This window comes from Caretta caretta, chromosome 11 (assembly GCF_965140235.1).
Source record: "Caretta caretta isolate rCarCar2 chromosome 11, rCarCar1.hap1, whole genome shotgun sequence".
Classification (NCBI taxonomy): domain Eukaryota; kingdom Metazoa; phylum Chordata; order Testudines; family Cheloniidae; genus Caretta; species Caretta caretta.
In genome coordinates this window covers 50,650,622-50,676,147 of record NC_134216.1, presented here as the reverse complement: position 1 = coordinate 50,676,147, position 25,526 = coordinate 50,650,622, and the positions used below count along the sequence as shown (strand labels likewise).

The 25,526-nt window shown below is 40.0% G+C and overlaps 1 protein-coding gene across 3 annotated transcripts in view; it reads left to right on the top strand.

Moving 5' to 3' along the window:
• Positions 1-156: 156 nt before the first annotated feature.
• The window catches only part of CALCRL (calcitonin receptor like receptor), a 95,414-nt gene continuing 70,044 nt past the window's right edge, over positions 157-25,526 (top strand). Inside the window, exon 1 of one of the 3 annotated variants that reach the window (XM_048869842.2) lies at positions 157-347. The gene's annotated coding sequence lies outside the window, so the exon portion shown is untranslated. Of the gene's footprint in view, positions 348-380; positions 493-2,138; positions 2,158-25,526 lie in introns of those variants that run through there. The other 2 variants (XM_048869844.2, XM_075118008.1) reach the window with 2 other exon arrangements.

Here is a 25,526-nt window from a genome sequence, read left to right as displayed (position 1 = left end):
AAAGTAAACTAGCTTTCACTAGGAACAATACATTTGGATACCACATGAAACATGTCAGTGTTCAGGCTGTCTCCAGTTCTTGTCTGGGAATATTAGAGGAGCATTGCTTTCTGGGGGTGTGCTATTTGAGAAAGAAAGAAATTTAATACTAAATGCAGGCGGGGTCAGAGTGATGTAACAGGAAGCTCTGATGTTTCCCTTCTGCTGCTGATCACTTACAATCTGACAACCCTTCCAATTCTCCTCAGAGCAACCCCTCTCTCCACAGAAGACCAGAAGTAACCTCTTACATTCGGATCATCAGGCTCTGATAAACTGGATTTATACCCAGCTTGCAGGATCAGATTGTAGGTGATTTTATCAAATGATTTTATCATTCTCCACCTTGCTGGGGGGAGGGGGAGAATCACACTGTTTCATAAATTGAAAGGCAAAAATCAAATTGAGATCCAAGAATTTATTTGAATTTTTTTTTCAAAGGAACTGTGTTTGGTGAGTACAGATTAAAACAGATTTACTGTATTAAATAAGAGTGACATCCCTGTGGCATCTGAATGTACTTATCAAAATGGATATTAATATTATAAGGAGGAACTGCTTGTTTTTTAACCTGAGCATATTGGTAATCTGCAGAGGTAGAGCTATAAGAAAAAAAGTCTTTGTTTATGTTTTTTATTGAACAAATGCTGAGCTGATTTTATAACTGATATTATTGTTAAAATATTTAACAAATTTATCAAAAGTTGGATTAGTAAAAAGAATGATACAAACAAGACACCCAAGTCAGCACTTAAAGGATTTTTTCACAAACCCTAATATTAGCTGATCAGGTTTCAGAATTTGCATCTGGAGAGGATTAGGGCTTTACTGGTTGGGAAATAGTCCTTAAAACTAATTCAGGACAACTGGGGTTCTTGCAAGAGAGGAAGAATTAAGTGATAAAAGCAGAGCAGTTTTCTTTACTGGATTTTCATTGTTATTGTACAGGAGAAAGAGATTACATCTGAGTTAGACCAGAATGACTCCTTGCTGCTTTATAACAGAATTTAAAAGGGTTTTGTCATTTTTAAGGAAAAAATAACTTTGTGTTTGTCAGTTTTTGGTGAGGGTATTTTTCACCCTTCTTTTTTTCAAGGTTTCTTTTCCCTGTGTGGCAGAGGGAGGGTTGGGGTGTTATTTGTGGGGGGGGAGGGGGGAGGGGATTGGTTTTTTCTTCGGTGTTGATCAGTTTAAAAAAATGTTTCCTCCTTTCCCCCACTTATTAAACCATTGCAATGTGGAAAACTGGAAATGTATGATTGGAGTGGGTGCATTTTTGTATAAAGGGTTAAGCTGACACTAAAGTTCGGTATCTATCTTGTTTGCCCTAGAGAGGATTAAACTTTCTAATTTAGAAGTAGTATTTCCTGTCTGTATCCATGAAGCCACATTCCTATGATCAGTTACCTTTGTAAGTCAATTGCTGCATGTGTGTATAAGTATGACTGGGGGGGGGGGGCGCTGGTATCATGGATCATTAGACTCAAAACCCCCGTAAAAATGTATGCTAGTACTGGAAATCTATGTTGAGAAATAATAGCAGTGACCGTGTACATATGAGAGACAAATGAGACATTGTCCTGCAATAATTCAGTTAGCCCCTACTCACATTTTGAGGGTAAATCATAGAAGCGTCTGTGTTGTTACTATCTTACCTTAATAAATTCACATTTAATACCTGGGGCCAGGCTCAATCTGCTGCAAATGAGAGTAATCTTCATATATCATGGAACCTAGTCACTCATTTGCAACTGTGGGGGCTTTAACAATTAAGTATGATGCTTTATAAATGGCTCAGTTATGCTCTCAGCTACACTGCCTCTAAATCTAGAGTAATTCCATTGAAATCAAAGGAGTTACACTAATCTAGATCAGCATGACTGATAGTCGGCTTTATTGGCTGCATCTTTTCTTTAAAGCTGTGGTTTTCAACCTTTTTTTATTTGTGGACGCCTAGAAAACTTTGACTGGAGGTACAGAGCTCTTTGGAAATCTATTGTCTGCTTATATAGTTTGTCTTTCGCAGACCCCTTAGACGTAGTCTGCAGACCCCTGTTGAAAACCACTGCTTCAAAGAACACACAGAAATCGGCAGCATGAGGGAGGATGTGTTCAGCTGTATGTTGTGTATTACTTCACATATATTTTGCATGTGTGATTAATGTAGTAGTTCAGACATGGTAATACTATCTATTGTAGGCACCATGTTTTAGCCAGTTACTGTATTTAATTGTATGATTCTGTTTCCACTGAGGTCAAACTGTCAGTGATCCCAGGATCAGTCCTAAACTCGCAATAGGTGTGGGGCAAAAGGCATTTAGAGTTGATAAAATCAAACAATAAAAAAATACAGAAATCAGTGCTAATGTTGTTTTAATTAACTGAATACTAGAAATAATTGGATACAACAACTGTTTCCGCTAAATGGTTTAGGCTCCAATCTTTCACAAGCTTAACTTTGCTCAAGTGAGTAGTACCAGAGATTTCAATTGGACTACTCAAACGTGCAACATTAAGCGTGTGTGTAAATGGTTTGCAGGAGCAAGGCCCTAATCAAAAATGATTAGCATATTTTATACGCGATAACCAGCCAGTGATGCTGAGCAGTTTGGCTCAAATGATTTGATGTACAAAAGAAAGGTATTAAGTATACCTGACTACAAACCAGGGGCAGGACCAAATTCTGTGGTACTCAACATTCAGATTCTCCCAGGCTTATTCAAGCTCAGTGATATCGTGCTCTGTGATTCAACGCAAATACACTCTGAGCCTCAGCAGGCAATTGACTTCAGTGGGAGTTCTGCTCAATTTTCAAAAATGCAAGATTTGTCCCAACGAAACAACTTTTTTTTCTGATTTGGTACAACAGGTAAAGTCCTAGCCCCACTGAAGTCCATGAGTCTTTTTCCACTGACCAGCATTTCACCTAAGGTGTGCATGTTATAGTTAGGTTTAGTTTTGTGCTGAGGAATTAACTGCATCACAGATTTCAGGATGTCTCCCCTTACACCTTTTTGTTTTTTTATTGACAGGCTGCTGATAGACATTTTTTAGTAATTTCAAAAAAAAATTATATTAATTATTCATTTTAAGTCTGAAAGTACTGAGTAAACTTATTTAATCAAAATTCAGTGGGGGTCAGATTCTGCCTGGTGAGCATTACCTTATTCTCTGAAGGGTTCCATTGATTTCAATAGGACTGCTCATGGAGTAAGTTACTACTCGACATGAGTAAAGGTGTCTGAATCCAGATAGCAGGAAATAAAGAATAAAACCGGCCTGTCCTGCCAATACTTACTCAGTTTAGTTCTTGCAAATGCAAGTAGTTCCATTGACTGCCGTAGAACTACTCATGTGTGAGGCGTCTGTAGGACTGGGCCCACAAGGATTTCATAAATCACAAAGGAAAACTTATTTGAATACTTCAGTAACTTCCTCTAAGAAAATACTGAACCCAGTCTGTTTCCAATATTAAAATATATGCAGTGATATTAAAAATATATTTCTAAGTAAATGTTATAGTAAATATTAAAGATGAGCAATTTCAATGAAAAGTTAGTTTCTACATTTCTGTAGGCTACTTGATTTAAGCTTTCTTTAAGAAGTTGTTCTCTTCTGTGCATTTGTTTATTGTTTTCTTGGTTTTAGTAGTAAAATTCCTTCTATGCATACTGTTTAGCTGTCATTTATGAATGTATACAGAATACTGGAATAAACTCACAGCCCAGATTCACCTCTGCTGTAAAAGCATGTACAATAACTTGTCATTGGTGTTGCATCAACTTTAGATCAAAAAGTGTACTTGATTAAGAGGTATGCTTATTGAAAACACCTTCTCTAGGCTTAGTTTCTCAGTTAGGAGGGGAAATGTTTAAACCTTTAATGTATAACGTGCCAGAATTTTGGAATTTATTGTAGCATAGCATTGTGCTTAGGAACAAGTGAATAATTCTACAACCAGAGTACACTTGATTTTTTTTGTCAAGAAAATAGCTTTCAGATGAGAAAACCCTGATAGGTTTCTGTTGTTGTCTGCACCATGCTGTTTTTCATTCATGATTTGATTAATGATTTCTGACGTAATCAGAGAAATTCTGTTTTTAAAAGATGTCATGCAAATTGGATCTAATCCGGTTTGTCCATTCAATTCCTGTGTTCTTCAGAAAAAAAAAAATACAAGGCACAAGGATCAATATTTGGAATTGAATACAGTTCAGTGCCATTCTTGGTTTTTGTGAACCAGATAAAACATGGAGAATTTGTCCCATTAATGGTCAAACCCCATTCTCTTTAAATTGTACTTATTTTCGTAGCATCAATTAAAATACTCTACAGTATCTTATTTTTAGTGAGATATCTTCAGTATAATATATATACATTACACAGAGAGAAGCAGAAATTAGACCATTCCTTATCTAATTTCTGTTTAGAGAACTCTAAACGCTCCAGAATTATAAACATGAATTAAATTAGTTTTCATCGAGTATCTTTGCTTTTGCAGCATTTTCTTTGTTCTATTCTTGAAACAGAGGCAGACTTGGAAGAGTTAACTTTTGCATTTTCAATCAAAGTCTTGTTTTCTCAGCTATTTCTCATGCATATCTGCCTTTGGTTCCTCTGGCTTGTTTATGGTGTTTACATTTTCCCAGCAAAGCTATTCTTTTTTCTGCCCTACCTCTGTGCAAACACTTTTAATCATTGTTACAGTATGTATTGTCCAGTAGGATTAGAGTGATTTATTTAGAGCAGCTTTTCCAGGATAAGATACAATTGAAATTCATTATTTCTAAAGTGAACTAAGTTTTTTTGAAAAATGGCTTGAATTAAACTAAGTAATGTGTTTACTGTACCTCAGATGGTATAAATCAGCATATCTCTGTTCAATTCAAAGGAAATGTCCCATTTTACACCATCTGAGGATCTGTTCCAAGAAGTTCAGATTGCTTGGAACATCGTTAAACCATACCTGACAAATAAACAACTAATGGAATGTTAGAAGATGTCAATTGATACATGGTTAGATCCTGCAGGTCTTACTCAAGCAAATTCCCCCTGAGTTCAGGGAGAATTTTGTCTGAGTAAGGACTGCAGAATATAGCTTGTATTAGCCAGGCTCAAACTGGAATACCAAGTACTATGAATTAAACACAGTGATGATTAAACTTTTTTTCTAAAGAATATTCTATAGACATTTTTATTTTTAAAGCAATGATCTCTTTAGTGTTTAGTAAATTATATTTACTCTTAATAGTCTAATTGGTACCATAGTAATTAAAACCCTTCTTTCAACATTATCAAGAGCTCTTTAATGCTAATTCCATATTTGAAAACTGCAGGAACTGTAGTAGTACGGAATTACATAAAATGGAACTCGTTATATTCTTATTTGTCTCTTTTGTGTGTATAATGATGATGGCTGTTATAGAAAAACATTGTAGTAACTGATTTGAGTGCATTAAGAAAAACATTGTAGGTAGTAACTGATTTGAGTGCATTAAGCTATTGGTTAATCAATATACTTTGGTGGGTGGAGGGGAGAACCTAATACCAATTAAAATATTGTGCTGGGATCTCCTTTGCAGTTAGATTTGTATCAATATTCATTTGTTTTGAGATTTTAAAAAATATTTATTCCCGTCTGTTTCTGATGACAGCAAAAATGTAATTTGTTTCCAACATCTTACATCCAATAATTCTCTTTTGATGTATTTCAATGACTATCTTAACAGAGTGAGCCCCTTACCCTGCTTCGCCATGAATGGGATTGTGTATTTCAGTGGATACCTGCTATACACAGAAAAGGAAATTGTTGTACAACCTTATTTTACTATACAAACATATCTTTTCAGGGATGATCGTGCAGCCTTCTGTATAATGGGGACATCCACCCTTCAGTTAATTGAATCCAGCAGGTGTCACTGTGGGGTCTAAAAGTGAGAAATATTTTAGAAACTAGTATAAATCTGAGATTTGGGGGCAGAATGTACAATTGAAAAATGTTCCCTTTCTCAGGCATTTTCCAAGATGATTTCTCAAGCATGCCATTTTGCATCTTAGGATATTTTGTTTTGCTATATACCATTTTACCAGTGTTCGGTATCCCTTCAGAATTTTGAAATCATGATAAAGTACAACTGTAGATCTGCATCTGGTACAGGATGAGAAATTTCAACCCCAAAGCTCAGTTTTGAGTCAGGGAAGGTATTGGAACCAGCTTAGTTTCTAATATTACTAATAGCTTCTGTGAGAATATACTATTTGGACTCATTTTACAGTAAGTTCCAGAAGTCTTCCTTGCAAACCCAAATTCTCATTTTAGTCAGTGGGAAGGTTGGTCACACAAGTGACACATTTGCAGTTACTCTGAGCCCAGGAAGATGCTTTGCAGTAGGTTATCATAAACATGTGTTTACTGAGACAATCCATATGTTGTTTTCTATTTCATTCTTGCCCAAAGTATCATAATAGCTTGTATAGATATGGCTCTTTCATTGTAAAAATATTTTGAGTAGAGGAACTTTTACACATTCTACCAAATCATTAGAACAAGAAGTCAACTCCATACTTTTGCAAGCAAAAGAGTCATGTCAGTGTGCTGCTGAGATAGTTTGAGGGCTGTGTCTGACTGGTCATTATGTTCTGGTGGGTTTTAAGTTGGATGTATAGATTCATATTGCAATGGACAGAAGTACAGTTGTTCTCAATCAGTGCATTGCCAGAAATAATTCCTTTATGTCTACTTCTCCTATACTGTATAGGTATATTTTCCAGACCATTTCAATTCCCCCCTCATTTAAATGATGAAGTTTCACTTCGTGGCTGTTTGTTTCCTTTATGGAGGAGGCTACAGATATTGTTGTTTATAGTCCATGAATTTAGATGGAGAAGTTATGCCCATATGACTGTATAGGGGGTACACACTGAATGGAATACCTTACTAGCCTTCTCTGGAAACCTGCTCAGCAAATTCTGTGATGCCCTGGTCTACCTATAAGTGAGACCAGAGCACACATGATATAAATAAATGGAAAGACTGATGAATCTCAAGACTATGCTGGGAGTTGAAAAGTTCTAAGAACAATTGCCAATACAAGTCTGTAGCTTCACTGCAAAGTTGCTGTCATACACGGGCCCCCTGGCAAAGAGTCCGCTGTTCTTTGTGAACAATTCTTAACTCAGACCTGACAAATTCACTACACCAAACACATGCCTGGCAGGGTATTGATCCATAAAGAGTAGCATGTAAGGCATCTACAGAGAGTTCATAACTCGTCAAGATTCATAATCATTGTGAGATTTCTGTATGGGTAATATTTAAGGAATAATATAACTATCCTGAAAATATGCTTTATGAAAATAAGTTAATGACCAGGGGCTAATATGTCTTGGCGATGCTCCATCCCAGCAGGAAGGAATTGTCGCTCCACCCAGCTTTGCTGGTGGTATAATGCAATGCACATTTGCCTAGCCTTCCTTCATCCCAAGACTTTCAATGGAAAACTATCAGACATAACTGCAAACAAGGAACATTACAACTGCCAGGGAATCACCCTACCTTTGAATAAAGACAGTACAGGCACTCTATATCCTTTTAGTGAGGAGACATCCTGAGGAGAAGGGATGTTCTTGTGAAAAATGTATCCTGATTTCTGCGAAGCCAGCCAGCTGTGGAACAGACTGAACTTTGGAGGGAAAACCTACTTTTTTAAATAGGAAAGGTAACGGTTAATAAGTTAAGGCCCAGGGGAGTGTTTTATGATGATAGTTTGCATTGTAACCATTTCCAGCAGAATTGCCACCTTTTCTGAAATACTCTGTTTCTTTTTCTATTGTGAGTGCTGTGTGTTATACAGAAGTGGTGGTTTAAAGTAAAACTAGTAAACTGGGGTATCCTGCACCTTTGGGGGCAGGGGAGCTGGACTTTCTGTGCGTAACCAGCGTCAGGGGCTGGATATCACAGAGTGATACTTCAAAGAGATTCAGGAACTGGGGTGCGTCTATTGTTCCCCTGCAGGGTAAAGACCAGGCTGGCTTAGCCTGAAAGAGAGTGCTTGAGTGGCTACTGAATGTATCCAATGAAGTGAGCTGTAGCTCAGGAAAGCTTATGCTCAAATAAATTTGTTAGTCTCTAAGGTGCCACAAGTCCTCCTTTTCTTTTAATGGGCTGGTGGTGTTAGCCACCATCGCACGGCCCCTCTCACTCGAAGTAGGGGTTGACAAGAAGACTCACAATCCTGGGTACCCCCAGAACCATCACAGGCTGTTAAATATCATTCATCTTACACTGGTACAGAATTTGTAACCTTGTTAAACAGTCCTGTTTCCTTTCTCTCCCTACTCTTTTTCCTCTTTAAGCCCCCATCCTGTTCCGTTTTTATTCTGTTCCATTTCCTTTCCTGTGATGATGTCCAGTGAGTCATTTTGCCAGGCAATTACAGGACAGCTTGACAACACTGCCAAAAGCTTATCCTATATTGGCTCATATATATGAAACTAACCTCTGCTGTATCCTTCCTTTAAATAAAAGATAAGTATCTGCTCTTAACACAAATCTAGCTGTTGGGGATTGGAAACACTTTCTGCAAATAACTGTACGATGAAAAGGAGAAATTCCCAGTCATTGCATCCTTCTTGAAAAGCCGTTCTTGAGAAGAACAGACTTATCCATTGTAACTGGACTAGGGTTGCCAACTTTCTAATTGCACAAAACCAGACACCCCTTCCTGGCCCCTTCTCTGAGGCCCCGCCCACCCCACTCGCTCCATCCCCGCTCGCTCCATCGTTCTCTGTCCCCTACCCTCGCTCACTTTCAACGAGCTGGGGCAGGGGATTGCGGTGCGGGACTGCTTCAGCTGGGGGTGTGGGCTCTGGGGTGGGGCCGGGGATGAGGGGTTTGGGGTGCAGGAGGGGGCTCAGGGCTGGGGCAGGGCGTTGGGCTTTGGAAGGGAGTTTGGGTGCGAGAGGGGATATGGGGTCTTGGTGGCACTTACTATGAAGTGGCCGCCAGGTACATGGGCGGCCAGGAAGGCTCTGTGCATTGTCCTCATGCCCGCAGGCACCACCCCCACAGCTCCCATTGACTGCAGTTCCTGACCAATGGAAGCTGCGGAGATGGTGCCTGGAGTGGGGGCAGCGCATGAAGCTTCCCTGATCGCACCTGCACCTCGGGGCCGCAGGGACACGCCAGTCGCTTCCGGTAGCTGTGTAGGTAGGGAGCCTGCCTTAGCCCCACTGTGCTGCCAACTGGACTTTTAACAGCCCAGTCAGCAATGTAAAAAACCGGGTGTTCCAGTCGAAAACTGGATGCCTGGCAACCCTAAACTGGACACGTTTGGTAAACGAGATTTTTTAACTCATGGGGAAGCTGTTAGTGTGTTATTAAAGGTTGAATGCTTAATACAAATCATTTCAGGAGATATCAAAGCTAAGGTTCCTCTTTCAATGTTATTTTGGTATGTTCCACTTGGCTATTTCCTATTTCTCTCTTTCCTGTGAAATGTGGTCCTTATTGCACCATATTACTCTTTACTGACCTAGTTCAGCACTGCATTTAAGCACATGCTTAAGGCCAGTGATGAGCTGCCAAAATCTTAACAACGGGTTCCCTCCTCACCCCACCAGAGGGTCGTTGCCCACCCCCGCCCCCCGGGGCTCCTGCCCCATCCAACCCCCCGCATTCTTTGATGACCCCCCCAGAACCTCTGTCCCATTCACCCGCCTCCCATGTCCCCTAACTGCCCCCAGAACTAGGCAGGAGGGTCTCGTGGGCCACCGTACTGGGTGCCCACTCCACCCCACCCCTAAGAGCCAGAGGGACCTGCCGGGGGGCGAGGTGGGGAGTCCCGGCGGTGCTTATCTGGGGCAGCTCCCAAGAAGCTCCCTCTGGCTCGTAGGGTTGGGGGAGCATGGCTAGGTGGGGAGCATGGGGAGCGGCCGCTCCCCCACTGATCACATCAAAAGTGGTGCCTTAGGCACTGACTCCCTGGGTGCTCTAGGGCTGGAGAGCACCCACCAGCAGCTCCCCACCCCGCACCCAGCCCCAGATCACCTCACCTCCACCCCGCCTCCTCCGCTGAATGCGCTGCCCCGCTCTGCTTCTCTGCCCCCTCCCCCAGCTTCCCGTGAATCAGCTGTTCGGTGGGAAGCCTGGGAGGGCTGAGAAGCAGGCGGCGGCTTCGCACTCAGGCCGAGGGTGGCGGAGGTGAGCTGGGGTGGGGAGCGGTTCCCCTGCGTGCCCCCCCCCGCCGGGTTACCTGCTGCGGCGTGGGCGGCCCTCCTTGCGACCTCCCCGCCTCAGCTCACCTCCACCTCCCTGGGCATGAGCGGGGAGCCACCGCCTGCTTCTCAGCCCGCCCCAGCTTCCTGTGTGAACAGCTGATTTGCGGGAAGCCGGGGCGGGGGAGAAGCAGACTGGGGCAGTGCGTTCAGGGGAGGAGGCAGAGCGGAGGTGAGCTGGGGCCAGGGGCGGGGCGGGGAGCTGCCGGTGGGTGCTCTGCACCCACCAAATTTTCCCCTTGGATGCTCGAGTGCTGGAGCGCCCATGGAGTCGGTGCCTAAGGCGCCACTTTTGGCCAGTTAAATTTAGAAGCCCTTTTAGAACCAGTTGTCCCTCGCGGAACAACCGGTTCTAAAAGGGCTTCTAAATTTAACAACCGGTTCTAGTGAACTGGTGTAAACCAGCTACAGCTCACCAATGCTTAAGGCCTATTGATGTCAATCAGAAAAAACATATGCTTAATGTAGTTTGAGTGCTCTGATTCTCCCCAGTTGTTGCAGAACTCATGCTCATCCATCAATTACTACTAATGAAGATCTGAAAGGTTCTGTTTCTTTTATCATAATGAGCATGTTACCCAGTCTACTAAGTCATAACAGCCTGATTAATATTGACATTAAAATTAGATGTCAGTGCAAAAAATAGAAATGCTGCAGAACTGACTTAGATCATCCCTATTCTATTTTTTTTTAAAGAAATAAAACTGCCTATAGAAATAGGAAGAAAACTGTTGGGGTTGGAAAGCCAAACAAGTAAGCCCTGGGAGCAGCCTCTCCTTTTATTTATTCATGCTGTCTTATTGCCTTTCGGGGTCCAAGGATTCCCTTAGGACTCTGTCAGTTATTTTCTCCCATTGCAGCAACTTAATTTCTGGCCGAAAAGTGTCTAGGGCTGTCTTCAAACCTCATCCGTGTCATTCCTGTATTGGCTAGAGAGGCCACGGCTGCATGTTATGAGAGTTCTTTCCCTCCCCCAGATGCTGAATGCTAGATTCTAGCTAGATCAGGGAGCCATCCTGAATCTCTCACTTCGTAGAACTAGCCACCGGGCCAGCTGCCTGACCCTCTATTTTTCTTAAATTATTTCCCAGACACTATAAATATACACAAGAAGAGCTCAATGAGAGCTATTTGTGCACATTCAAGGGCAGAATTTGGCCTATAGAGTTCAGCTGGGCACATTTTATTTAGCGATATGGAGATAACACCAATCTGCTGGCATGCTAAGCTTTTCCAGGAGTCACATTACAACACAGTGAAGGACTTGGCAGTACTTCAGGATCAGTCCGATGGAGAGCAAAATGACTGTAGTCTCCATGGTTGGCAGGTGCTCCAGTGTGTGGGGGGTACTGGAACATTTTGAAAGAGTACCAGCAATACAACTGAATTTATACTGGTCCTGTGGAGTCAGCACCCAGAGGTTCTAGATTCAGAAAAGATTTTAGGCCCCATTTCCGATTAATGTTCTCAGCCTACTGGGAGAAAAATTATCATCCCAGGAAGATGATGCAGTGTGATAGGCAGCTGCTAGAGTGTGAGTCCTCTTTCATAACCTTACCTCCTCAGGACAGAATGCCATATTGATAGCCACCATCACCTCCCCTCCCTAACCCATGTGTTTTTCAAAAATCCTCAGTCAGGGCCCCAAAATCATGAGATTATCCTAAAAATCATGAATTTTTAAAATATTTTTTTCTTAAACTTAACCTAGATTTGAGCCTTTAGGGTTCATCTGTTCAACTTTTCTCCCCAACTATATGGGCTATAAACATTCTGTGTGTGTATGTGTATATGAAAGCTCAGAGTCTCACAAGTAGGTGTCTATAGAAGTTGGGGCTTTAATAAAAACATTGAATATGTGAGACCATCATGAGACAATAAAATCATGAGATCGGCAGCACCAAATCTGATAAAAGTATTGAAAATGGGGAAGATTAAAGCAAATGAGGGAAATAATGACTACTGCAGTGATGGGGGCGCGTATGGACCGTACGCTCAAAATACGGTCTTCATAGAAGAGTAGAAAGTTCCTTCTGGACAAAATAATTGAATGGAAGGTCTCTGGCCACCATAGGTTTAAATCCTTGAAGGATCCCTCTGCTCTGCTCATATATTTAGGACCATCTGTCCAAGGTGAACCTAGTACTCCACAACCCTTCATAAGCTGCTGCCACTTGTTTACATGCACACATGAATAAAATGATGCAGTTGTATATGGCATGAGCTCACAGTAGTTTTGTTATATTTCTCATGTACGTTGTACAATATTTTAATCCAGTAACAAAACAATTGGAATGAGTTCTGGAGTTTAGCAGATGGTTAATTAGAACACCAGGGGATCCTGTGTTCCTGTTGACTCAAGGTATGTCCAAACAGAGAGAAGGTGTGTGAACTTCTATCTAGGCTATTACAAGATTTTAGCTGTCTGTTACAGAGACTTTTTTATTGAATTACATATAGATTCTAATATGTTAAGGCTGAAGCAAAAAGAACTTAGTGTTTATTCGGTATCTTTGTCTTCCTGGAGATAATAGAACCATATAATGTAGAGATGGAAGAGACCTGTTAGCTGATACATTTCATATCGATGCTAGTGAACAATTCCTCCCTATTTTACATTTATTAGTACAATCAGGCTAGTCTTAAACATGCCAAGTGATGAGGTTTCCATGATATCTCTTGGGTGTGTAATACATTTAGTTGTCATTACATTTTTCTTGAGATTTAGTCTAGAGTTTTCCTTTTGGCCCTATTCTTTCTAGTCATATACTGCCTTTAAATGCAAAATAATTCCTCTCACTCCTTTTGGTGTTAACAAATATTTGAGAGATGTAATAATATCTACCTTTAATCATCTTGTAACTAAGTTAGGCATATTTATCTTTTCCCATCCCACCTAGCCCACACCAGTTTAGATGGTCCTTTCCATTTGTCAATATTTTTTGGTAATAAAGGTCGCAAAATTGAGCACAGTATTCATTGGGTGGTTGAACCAGTCTTATGCAAAGGGCAACTGGTGTTACCTCTGTCTTGTGACATGTCTGCGTGTGCAGCCCAAAACTACATGGGGTCCTTTCCTGCCCTCTAGCTGCAATAAAAGTCTGCTGATTGGTTGTTCTCCTATAGGACTATGAGCTACTACAGGATAGCCAAGACAGTGTTGTTTTCTTGTGCAATCTTACTATAAACCAACTACATTTCCTGTTTCCTTCAATTGCCAGTGGCCTATTATAATGCTGTAAGACTATTACTATAAATGTTCTTCTATGGCAAGTTCTAACTGAATGGTAAAATACATTGTATTAAAAGATTCTGGAGAAAAATTCTGTTCAATATTTTTACTTGTATCATCACTGGTAGCTGTAAATATGTGCTAAGGTAATAAAGGGATGGGTAGGAAAACTTACAAACTGTAAATTAGTTCTAGTGTAATTAGTAAAATGAAAATAAGCAAGAATAGCTCAGGCTGTTGACTTTGGAGTTCTGAACATATGTGTACAAAAATAACTATTTCTTGAAATTTCACAAGAAAATAGTTTTTCTGTCTCTCTCTCAGGTTTAGTCCCCTTTAATGTTTTAGTGTGGAAGGTATCTTTGGCCTTCTGGAGTTCAGCCATTTTCCAGTGCACTTGGGCCCACGTTTGCTAATAAAAATGCATACAACTTTGAAAAATGTATGCAGAAATGGGTCCTTTCTGAATTTGTAACAAAATGTCAAAAACTTGGAATTTGAAGGAGTAACATTTTATCATTCAGATTTCATGCTCCTCTACCTCTGATTTTAGTAATCAACTTCTTTCTTTCCTACTTAGGCTAAAGTCTTAATACCTTTGTAATGAACTTGACAAAAATTTGGTAGCTTTCACTGTCTACCAACTTTGGCTATGTGGCCTGGTCCAGATTCAAGCTGATGGGTATTTAGAGGTTAAAGATGAGTATTTGTAGTGAAGATTGTCATTGAAACTTAAGGTTTTAATAAAGTGGCTCTTAAACTCCCCTCTCCTTTCATGGCTGGAGGGTATCATCTGTACACCCATGGATCCTAGGGTCACCAGATGTCCCGATTTTATAGGGACAGTCCCAATTTTTGGGTCTTTTTCTTAATAGGCTCCTATTACCCCCCCACCCCCTGTCCCAATTTTTCACACTTGCTGTCTGGTCAGCCTAATGGATCCAGGCTGGTGTGAGAACACAGAAAGAGGGACTGCCACCTTTGTAGCATCCTTCTCCCTTTTCCCTTGGGGACTCCACAGGATGTCAGCTCCACACAGTCTAGATCCTACATCACTGAAGTCTATGGGAGTTTTTCCACTGATGTCAAGGGGTGCAGGATCAGGTCTGGATCAGGTCAGGATCTGGATGGAAAGGCAGTGGGTGAGAAGTGGGGCTATCAGCTCACCAATACTACACAGCCTGTAGAAATCATACGCTGCTTCTACCATCTGAAATGTGGGCTCAGTGCATTGGGCAGCTTCCTTCTCCTTGAGAGAGATCCAAGGACAGTCCTGGTTGGGGCAGCATGACTCCTGCAAGAACTGTTTAACTATGGGCTAATGGGAAATGAAGGAGTCAGGCAACGCTGTGGAAGTGAGGCGGCCTCTGGTAGTTCTTGGTGTGGGAATTCCCAGGCTCTTCCGCTATGGGGTGAATTTCAGGAATTACCATGTAGGTGAGAATTTGCAACTTGGTGACAACTGAAAGTGTTTCCCAGCATGCACAAATGCTTTATCTTCTTAAGTAATATGTGAAAATAAATGTGGTGGTCTCATTCTTGTCCCTAGAGGGCAATTTATCTATATAACAAAGACAACTTAATATGAAATTCTTGGTAGTCTTTGTGTAATAGATGGCAAGGACTGGAAAATTAAGAGTGTTGCATGTCAGAAGTGAGGTCAACAGAGCAGTGAGGAGAAGCTTATCTAACATTTACTTATCCTACTGGATGACTTGCTCAACCCACTGCTGCTATTCCTCCACATGAAAGAACAAGGGAAAAATCCAGTGATTTTAAATTTATTCAACACACAATATCCAGATATGCAGATTCCGTTCTTGATGGGTCTTATACAGTAAGACAATTAAAATCTAAACTAGTGGCAAGTGCCCGTGGAAGAGTTCTGAGTTGACTTCATACATTGAAACCTTTTCCAAATTGTTAACTATGGTCAGGTTTGCCATGGGCCTCTTGTTGGAACTGGCAGTGCTGCCAATGTTTCCCCCACCCACTCCAAATCTCCCAAATCCACTGCATTCAACCTTTGAGCCTGATCTTGCACAACCCCTCCAGATGAAAGTAGAGTTTACTCAAACAAGTCATCCCATGTTCTTCAGTGCAACTCCTTGCATGAGTAAGCACTACACATGCAGAAGTAAGTTTGCAAAATCATCAACAATTCAGAGGAATTTGATGATGGAAAAAGGAGCTAGTGGTGACATGAGGAAGAAAGAAAGCCAATATTGAAGAATATACATGTATGGAATACAAAGCGTGTCCATTTGCCAGTGGTGTGTCCATTTCAAGTGATGAGTCATGTGGGTAATTTAGTTTTTATTTACTAAGCATGAAGTTACTTAGTATCTATTTAGTAAAGAATACAGAAATACAGCATGGTGAAGAAAGGAGTGTGAAAGTTGCTTAATTTTAAAAATAAAGCATCTAATTTATAGCCGTCGACAACATTTCTGTCATTGCATGCTTGTTATGTGTTCCTTCTAGAATATCCATGCCAATCTTTAAATGCATCTAGGCAGGCAATTATTTTCTGAACTTTAAAAACAACTCAAGGAGTATTTTGTAGAAAGCAGTTTTGCCCAAGGCCTTTCAGTGACTAAAAGAGCATTTGGAAAAATTAGGAACAAAATATGATCTAACACGGGGCTTCCTACAGCAACATGGGGGTGTATTGTTTTAAATTAACTAGGTTTCCTTAGAAAGCAACTAGCTAAAAGAGCTCACAGAATTTGCTTATGTAACTTATTCTGTTCATGGCTCAAATATTGCTAACAGGACAATTTATCCGCTGGCATAAACTGGTAGAGCTCGATGGGTTCAACTTAGATGTGCAAAATTTACATCCACAGAGAATTAGACTTTAAATTTTAAGACTTCAAAGAAAGTTTGAAAGGATTTCTGAAACTGCCATTCTTCAATCCAGTTCTAATTTTGGAGGCTAATTTCATATTATCAACAGGAAGAGAAGTAGGACTCTATATATAATCCGAAAATGATTAGTATGTTTACTAGCACAGCTAACTTACAAAACAGGGGGCATTTGATTTAAAGCACAGCCCTGTAGATAGCAGTGTCCTAATAAATGAGCACAAATAGGCATAGGGTGGGATAAATTCAGCTTGTCACAGGCAGACAGTTGTTTCCTGACACTGGACTGTTGGTCAACAACTTCCAGTGTTGAAGGTGTCACAGGTCATAGGGATTCTAATGTGTGTTTGCGGCCCCTTCGTCTTAACAGGAAGGTCATGGAGTTATCAAGCAACTGCTGTGTGTTGGCTGAAGAGATTCGACTGCCTTTCCTGCCCAGTTGTCAGATGCACAGACAGGGAAGGGAAAACAGTACAACTATAATGTATCTGCTGGTACCTAGACCTTATTTTCTCTTGGTGTTTTCGGCTAGAAACTATAGAACTCACGTTTTCACCTATTCTCATATCCTTTATGTTCTACTTGATTCTGTGGGCCAGATCCTTTGGTGGTGTAAATTGGCATGACTTCAATGGAGCATCCAATTTACACCTGCTGAGGATCTGTGTCTGTGTTTCCCTCCAGACTATGGGACCTGGGTCACCATCTTTCCACAGCTCCTCATATCCCTAGTGGCTCTTTAGGAGCTGAATTCCCACTTCTCTGTAACTCTCAAGAAGAAATTGGTTCTGCGATGAACTTCAAGAATAGAACCTTCTGTTACATGTTCAGTACTGAGGGACAACAAATGAAAAATTGGAACTGTCTTCTTCAAAACAAAACGTGTATTAGTCAAGCCTATTATGTTCGTCATTTGGTAAAGGGGCCCCTTTGTCAATGTTTTGGTAAGTTATTGTGTTGTTTTCCCAAGCAGAAGGAAGGAATGCTGGGCAAAGAAGCTATTCTTTTGTTATTGTTCACCCTGAAAACTAGATTAATCTTTTTGTTTTGTTTTGTTTTTGCCTGCACCTTGTTTTAGGATCCAATCAGTGACAAAGAATGAGCTTGACTCTGTTGTTAGAAAACCATTTGGTAACAAGCCTAATGCAACTCTGCTGCTCCTGCCAAGTTTTCCTTTAAGAAAGCATTAATTAATGGATTTGAAGTAGAATTGGGTGAACTGTTTGGAACAAAATCAGAACCCGCTCTCTCCTTCACCCAAAATTCAAACAGAATCTTTGCTGAGAACTGGAAAAAGTTCACTTACTCATCTTCCTTTTTAAATGCTTACATGCCTCTGCACTTCCTACTCTCAGACAGGGACTGGAAATCAAAGTACCAAAATACCATGGAAAAAGGGAGCTCTTGCATTATTTCTGGCATACTTATAACCTGGAGGTGTCTGAAAAATCTCTAAAAAGCCTGTTCTTGTGAGATTCCCTAATTTCTTGGAACAGCTTCTGAAAAACACAGATATTTATCCAAACTCAGCAGAATCTATGAAACATTTCAGTTTTCTCCTGACCTCTTTCCATATCAGACATTTTGAACAAACTCTACATTTTCATATTCCTTAGCTCCTGCCTCTTGTTCTTTCAACGGAACAAATGTGAAAATGCACTGCCTTTTCCCCCTCATGCACATTAGTTTTGTAAAGTGATTGACCATCTTTTCTCCCCTCCAGTAGACATAACAATGTCATTAAGAAAATGAACAGTGTGTTGAATTCAACAGGGCTCTGTGGGAGCTCTGAGTGCCACATGCACAGAGTTCATTGCAGGATCAGGGCCGCCGTTAACAACAATAAATCGTTAATGAATGTTTACCATCCTATCTGAAACATAAGAATAGTTTTCTGGCTCTAATTTGAAAGAATAAATCCTGATTTTATACAAGTAGAGGGTAGGGGACTTAATTGAATTTATTCTTTTTCTCTGGTTAATTTCTGATTGATTTATAATGGACTATAAGTTCTTTGGGGTCGGAGCCTTCTTTTTGTTCTGTGTTTGTACAGTGCCTGACACAATGGTATTCTGGTCCATGAGTGAGGCTCTTACTTGGTGCTGCAGTAATACAAATGATAAATAATAATAATGAATCTGTGCCATGTTACTCTTTCAAATTCTGGTTGCTACTGAATGCCTCACTCAAATCCATTCAACAATCTATTATGTTAAAAATTATTATCCTAGAAGTACAGTATATTAATGAGAATTTTAAAAAAGCTGATCAAATAATGATGAGTGCGATATGAAAATCTAGACAGATGGTGGTGATAAATACAATAAATGTGGTTTCCAGCACAATCTTGTCAGTGTTCATTAATAAGTACCTAAAGAAGAGAGGTCGAAGGGCATGATCTTGCTCAAATAGAACCTTGCTCTAAGTCAATAGGATCTTTGCCATTAACTTCAGTGGGATAAAGATTAAGCATGCAGGGCCTGACTGTCAATTCACACTAGTGTAAAACCATTGTAAATCCATTCACTTGAACCATATTACTTTGGTTTTACACCAGGGTAAATTAGATCACACTCTGGTCCTCTACGCATCACCCACCTTCCATTCCTTTACATAGTGCTTCTATATAGCTCTTAATTGTGCTACTGTAGATACACATGCTTTTAATGAGTAACTTAATCTCTCTCATTAGTAAAATGTTATTCTTAGGTTTTCAGGATAAAAAAAAATTGTGATGGCAAATGAATGAGCAAACCTAACTTTTATTATTATCATTATTTATGATTAATTATTATTATTTTTAGAGGGGAAACCCATGTGTGTGGAGAGAGAGAAAAAAATTAGCTAATCTACCTATACTTCCAAATAATTTTTTTTTCATATTTTAGCATAATTTAGTCACACTCTTCTTCAAGGGACAATATAATTCCTCTATAGCATTTCAACTGTGCAAAAGCTAATATCTGAAGTTGTGTGCAGAGGTAGTGTTTGCAAATTCCTTTATAAAATAATGAGATTTATGAGCGTAACATTCATACTGTGAACTGAAAATGTATTCTGATGTCCTTAGTAGAATATATGTACATCTTTCCAGATTTTGTACATAATATTAGTAGTCCTTTTATAGCACCTTCCCTCTAAAATGCTTTACAAATATCAATTAGCTTAGCTTCACAAACATTATCATGAGGTAAGTGTTGTGTCCTTTCTCTGTACACAACAATAATATGGAGAACCCATAAATTCATAGTTGGATTCCAAATAACTGTTTATCAAGTACATACAAATATACAAGGCCTGCCTACCTACCTATGTACACTGCTACTTGGGGAGGTTTTCTAATGACTACAGCATCGGACACCATCTTCTTGCTCTGTAGTGTTAGGGTTGCTTGTAGTAGAAACAAGGACATGAGACTCGCTGGTACTATCACTAGTCATTGATAGGCTGTATTGTAGACTCAATACATTTAACAGCCATCACTGATGAAGAACCTTTGGCTGAACTGGTGGTGCTCAAAAACTGAGTGGGTGCTACTTCTACCCGATGAGACAGTGGACCAGTCTGTGACATGATAATTCCAGGTTTCCATGAACTATCTTGGTAACTTCTTAATGAGATATTTTTCTCCCATATGAGCACTGTGCAGTTTGCAGTTTTAGTTTTACTTTCCTTAGGCCTCTGCAGTCACTCTATATTCCAGTGAGTTCCCAGAATATCCACATTGTCAGTTGAGTCCCTGGTCTTTACACATTAATAATATGGAGAACCTTCACATCCATAGTTGGAATCCAAATAATAGCATTTATTAACTGTGGACCAATATTCAAGGCCTAGCTCTCTATTTACACTGCTGCTTTGGCAAGGTTCTGATGACCATAGCAATGGAAGACAGGAAGGCCCAATAGAGGATCTCCCAAACAATTTAAAGGGCTACTACCCAATTCCTATACTACAGTAAGGCTATGTCTACCTTACAAATTACGTTGGATAATTTACATTGCTCAGGGGTGTAAATAATCCACCCCCTTGAACAATGTAAGTTATACTGACATAAGCGCTAGTGTGGACAGTGCTATGTCAGCAGGAGAACTTCTCCCGCTGACATACCTACCACCTCTTGCAGAGGCAGGAGTTAAGCCAGTGGTGGGCAACCTGCGGGCCACATGCGGTCCGTCAGGGTAAACTGATTGTGAGCCACAGGTTGCCCACCACTGTATTAAGCTGACGGGAGAGCTCTCTCCCATCGGCTTAGAGCATCTTCACCAGAAGCGCTACAGCACTGTAAATGATGTAGTGTAGACATAACCTAAGTATTAACTCCATTTTAGAAAAGGGTCTTAATCCTGTAAATTCTGACATCATGGGCAGCAAGAAGCACAATGTTTCTGCACTCCCGTGCAATGTGAGCAGAGGCTAAGCATGTGGCACAAGCAAACTGTACTCCTACGCACTGAGTTGGACATAAATTTCAACTCCTTGCACTCCTGCAATTTTAATTTCATGACCTCCAGCTGAAAAACAAGTAGGGTATCGCCATGTCTGAAAAGACATTGGCTTAATCATGTGTTTCCCTCTTAGGCTCTGATCCTTCATTGTGATCTGCATGAGTTCAGTAATCCACCAGTGTGGATATCACAGTACAGGATTGGGGATGTAGGCCTCATTCTGGCTACCAGGTAGATGTTGTATAGTGGCTGTGCAGCCCATGTTCTCTGAATACAGGTTGCGGATCCCTTGCATTGCTCCATGGGTTTTTACCATGCAGAGGTAAGTGCAACATCCTTTGTTTGCACTGTGCAGCAAGAAGTAAAGTGCAAAAATAAGAAAAATACTGATGTAAACATTCTAAAAATGAGAACTGAATTGGGAAATGACAAAATAAATGTTTACTGTTTAAATTTTTATTATCTGATGTATTCGATTTTTATCTTTGAAAAACGATTCCTTACGGAATGAATATACATTCTTCATATTGTTGTCTTTTTTTTTTTTAAGCATCTGAAATCTCCTGTCAATGGCTTGTACCATTATAGGACCATGCAGTTGTGTGTATATATATATTCTAACAGTCATGCCATATTAACATAGTGTATCTGTAAAATGGCCAAACTTCCCAAGTTTCCAATAAAGCAAAGCAAACTTTTTGATGCATCTAGAGGCTGGCACCCCATCCTCTTCCCTCCCCCAATTGTGTGGAATTGTGGAGGTTTTTTTTGTTTTTGTTTTGTTTTTTGGTAGCTTGGATCCAGAACAAATTGCTACATGAAACTAATTAATCTCATCCATGCAAACAGATGTTTCTGATTTGGTAGCAGAGACATGATGTTTTCAGGCATCAGAATATAATGTGAATATTATACATAATGCAATTCATGCCTTTAGTTATCTAAAAGGATTCTACCCTGTGTCACAGCATTTGCCATCCTGTGTCAGATCATTGATCGGTCAAGTCTAGTGTTATTCTTCTGTCTCTGGCCTGTACATGATACTTCCTCAGAAGGTGTTTAAAATATAAATCCCATAAATGTGCTTAGCTACTCATGCAGTTCTTTACAAGAGAGGGAAGAATTCCTACCTGACACTTTCAGGTATTTACTTTGTGTCCTGAAGCCTGATATTTGATTACCTTTATCTTAACATGAGTCGCTACCAAGGTGACTAATGCCAATAAAATTATCCAGACCTTTTAAAAGCAGCTCCAGTACTTGTCTGGGTGGCCTTCTGTGGTAGTGAATCTCAGAGACTGACTATATGATATGCTATGTAAAGTAATGTTTAAATTTACCAGCCATTAATTTTATTGAATCCCTGCTTTGGGGTTAGCACAGTCAGGAAGGCATTCTCAGATTTTATATAAAACCTCAGTCAAGACCCTTCTAGATTTGCCCACTCCTTTCTGCAGTTAAATCATCCCCATTTTTGAAGCCTCTCATCATCAAGTGAATCATGGCCATCTCTGACCAGACAGGCCTTTTCAGACTTAGCAACATCTTTCTTATGGGAAGGGACAAAAGTAGTACATGGGGAATATTTGGGGGTATATCATGGTTTAATGTAGAAATCAATTCATGAGTCTCTGCTCATTTACACCAGTCTGACATTGACACCATTGACTTCAGTAAACTTGCTTCTGTTTTACACCAGTGTAAGTGAGAAGAGAATCAGGATCATACCGTCATTATAATATATTCCATATTTTTCTATTTTTAATGCACTCAGCAAGGTAGGTTCAGCACTGTAAGGTTTTGAAAGGCACAATGCCTCCCTGTTCTTACTACTGTAAATGTATAGTAAAATAAAGAGAAATACAACATCCTGTTTTATGTAGTAGAACTATATTTTGGTTTGATATAGGTTACTTTGTGATTACCTTAATTATGAGAAGTGATAATGTATTTGCAAAGTAACGTATTAAACAGAAGAAATGCAGACTGCATAGGCAAACTCAGCAGCCATTCCACAGCTGTTCTGTAGTAGAATTCACAGTCTTGGTTATCAGAGGCAGTGTTAGAGGGAATGTTGGTCTGGACTCTGAGGATATCCCTTACCTCTGGCAAAAAATCCAGCTTGAACAGTCACCAGAGGTACATAGACGAGACCTGGGGCCAGAGCCAGACCTAGTGTAGCAATGCAAATGCATTCTTTTATATTGGGTCTATCTTTGGCCCATTCACTTTAAATTCTTATCTAATGCAGAACATTTTATTTTAGAGGACTTTCATTTTGCACTCAGAAATCTGTAGGCACCAATCTGGAATTCCACCCTGATTTTCTGCTTAGTTCAACTAAGTATATTGGTGTTCCCTTCTGGGTTTTTTTTTGGGGGGGGGGGTGTTTGATAGCAGGTGCAATTTTGTGTCTACGGAGGCATATCTTTTGTAAGCTTTTGTGGGGGGTGAGACGAGTGTGGGAGGGCTGTATTTATAAGATTATACTTTCAGAGCTGCTATTTTTAGGACAGTCTGCCAAAGCCAAGCAGTGTCAATTGCAATCCTACAGGCAAGCAAGAAGCTCAAGGGAAGATGATACTTCAGGCAAAAAAACTAATGTATGTTGAAAAAGGATGCCATGCTCTCCTCTTCCTTTTTTCTGTAGTTGATGGCAATTTGGATTGATTGGTCATTTACACACTACATAGCTGCAGTAATTGTTATTTCTTGCAAAAATAAATCTATATTCTTTTTGCATTCGACAATGGCTTTTGTGTATGATCATAAAAGATTATAAATGGGACAAATTAAATGCAGATCTAACAATTGTTTTAATAGCTTACAGTTGCTGGAAAACTACATGACTTAAGTTTCCAGTGCTCTCCCAGCTGTCTTCTGAGCTCTGACAACCCTCCAGAGATGTTGTTTCAGCCATTTTACTGGGCTCAAGCTCAGGATTTTCATAATGTTTTTCTGGCACTCCTTGATGCTTCTCTGAAAATCTGCACATGCTTCCCTGTCCCTTCTCTGTTCCCTGTTCCAATTTATGTGGTCCTTTCTTTGACTCAACCATCTACTGAGAGGTCTTCTTTTGTTCCTTTTGTCTCTGTTTCACTTCCATATTATTCCAATTCTCCTCTGTGTACTTCATGATCTTCGTCTTCCTTTAGTAAAACCAAAACATTTGGTGGAAATATTTTTTTCTACTTAATCAAAAATTTCATTTCAACAAACATCTCCAGCGTGGCTTTCTTAGTGCTTCACTGAAATGGTTTCATGGAACCACTCATTGCAGGAAGGGTTTGTAAATTCAGGTACTTAGTCTCTGATCCTGCAAATGTAACCCACACACCTTCTGGGTATGGTGTTCTATCCCATTTAGTGACCCCAAGACCACTTAGAGAGAGAGATTAATGAGTCTGCTCTACAGCCTTAGCTAATAGTCATATGGCTTTTAACTCATGCAGTGCAGGCTCATGCATTTAGCTCCAGAGGTCCCAGGTTCTATCACGCCCGCTGACAATCGGGGTCTGTCGGCATTACACAAACACTTATACATGTGAGTAGCCCATTGACAAGACACATAGATAAAGTTACTCAAGTGTAAGTGTTTACAGACCAGGGCCTTGCTTTCTTTGGATCAACCCAGCTGCCACCTGTGACTCTTTATTTTGCAAGAGCTTTCATTCAAAATCAAAATGTGATTTACAGTTAGTTTTTAAATGCTTTCAAATGCTCGTGTGTCGTAGTGGAGGTTTATTATTATAATAAAATGCTTTCAAATGAAAGAATTATCAGTATATGCCAGGTAGGTCCTTTTCCATTGAACTATCACCTTTGGTGGATATCTCTGGTGTATTGTTTGGGCAGTGAAGCTGGAAATGGCATTTAAAGAGCTATAATTAGGCTCTGAAGTTAACACCCCTCTCTCAGTGCTATTGTTTTATTCTGGCTGCAAAGATTTAACAAACCCTCAGTGCACTGGGACATTGAGAACACTTCACCCTAACCAGAAAAGCTATAAAGGGTATTTTTTAAAGCGAACAAATTGGTTCAGTGAATACTTCAAAGTCTAAAGGAAGGATTTAAAATGCAGTCTGCAGGGATTTGGAATTGGATGGTCACTGGTTGTCCATATCTCCAAGTGAATAATCTGTGTATCTTCCCTGGAGTAACACAGACATCCAGCTGTTATGTGAATTAGAGATAATGCATCTATTTAGATTATGGCTCTAATTCTAGTTGACCCAATATTCCCAGCCCAAAACATTCAAAAATCACTCAAAAATAACTTGAGATTGGTTTTAAACCAATTAGATATTTAAAAAGTAATACATTTGGAGTTCTCTTTATTTTCTTCTGTGTTTGTACCTTTAGAGGGCATTTGGATCCCATTATCAAACTTTTCACTGTAGCCATAAGGACTGGACATATTTATTTAAATGAAAACTGAGATTCTAATGCAATTGTATGTTTCCAAGAGCTGGGACTTTTAATAAATCCACAGATATTGTGGGAATCAGGACAAAATCACAAGAATTTTGCAACATGGTTGATAGCAGATCATTGTAGCTGGATCAGTTTGCTGGACTCCAGCATGTTGCAGTCACTATACAGGTGTTATACCAAATGGGGGACCACCCTAGAATACCAACTGGAAGCTACAGTTGATGCAGAAT